The sequence below is a fragment of the Pteropus vampyrus genome, unplaced genomic scaffold (assembly GCF_000151845.1).
Source record: "Pteropus vampyrus isolate Shadow unplaced genomic scaffold, Pvam_2.0 Scaffold223, whole genome shotgun sequence".
NCBI classification, from domain to species: domain Eukaryota; kingdom Metazoa; phylum Chordata; class Mammalia; order Chiroptera; family Pteropodidae; genus Pteropus; species Pteropus vampyrus.
In genome coordinates, this window is record NW_011889004.1 from 435,675 (window position 1) to 436,847 (window position 1,173).

Sequence of the window (1,173 nt, forward strand, 5' to 3'; positions counted from 1 at the left end):
CTCAGTCCAACTTCCTCCTCCTAAGGGATTAACTGAAATATGAGGGAAGGGCGAAATTTACCAAGGCCCAGAGATGGGATGTATGTTGTCTCAGAAGACAGTGAAATGACTTCTCCTGAGAGGCAGAGCTGAGAGGCAGACTCAGAGCCATCTGGCTGCAGGGCCCATGCACATCAAATAAAACCTCACTGTAGCAGTGAGAGGTGAGGAGGACACATGCAGCCCTCAAGGCTTGTGGGCAGCATTTCCAGTGGCCAAAAGGTTGAACAAGACAAATGAGGCACAGGGTCTCCTTGTAGAGCCCAAAGGAGGTACCAGCCACCAACAGCTGGGGTTTTCATCTGATTCATTGTTTTTTCCCTAAGGACTACCCCAGTGTAAGCTCCATGAGGGCATAGGATTTGAGTCGGGTTTGTTCATGGATGATTTCCAGCTATAAGAATGCCTGGTCCATACAAGGAGCTCAAAAAACACATGCTGAATGTGGTGGAAAGTGAGTGATGGTAAACCAGCCACAGGGCAAACTGAGAAAGACCATCCCACAAAGCTTCTGGGTGGGGGTAGTTCCAGTAACCGAGAGACCCAGTTCAATCCAGGGGAGATGTGCACTTGAATGACAGTGACTTGAAAGAACCTTTGAAATGTTCCCAGAGGAGCAGATTGGCTAAAGGAATCTCATTAGGAATCGTTTTGTCAGATGATACATTGGTAAAGCAAAACTCATCCCGAGTTATCATTTTGTATAAGCCTGGATTTTTCTGGCTTTGCTCAGAGCAGGAGTTGCTCACATCCATTCAGCAGGTATTTATGGAGCATCATGGGTGCAAAGCTCTGTGGCACATCTCAGGATCTGAGAACTGAAAGGAAATGCAGAGATCAGCTACCAGCACCCGCCCCAGTTGCAGCTGAGAGAGCTGAAACCCAGAGAAAGGTTACTGGGGAGGCAGGGCGTCCCAGTCCAAGGCCTGCACCTGACTCTGCACCCCCAGGCCTGCAGAGTTCCCAAGTCAGCAGCTGGACCAAGTTCTAAATTGTAATTCTTGGAGCTATACTTCCCAATTCAATAAGGGGCTTGGCTGAGATGGGTCTGCATCTCTTGTTTGTAGTAGGGGCCTCCAGGAGTTAAATGATTTGGCCTCCCTCCCACACCCTGGCACACAAGCAAGTGCCTTC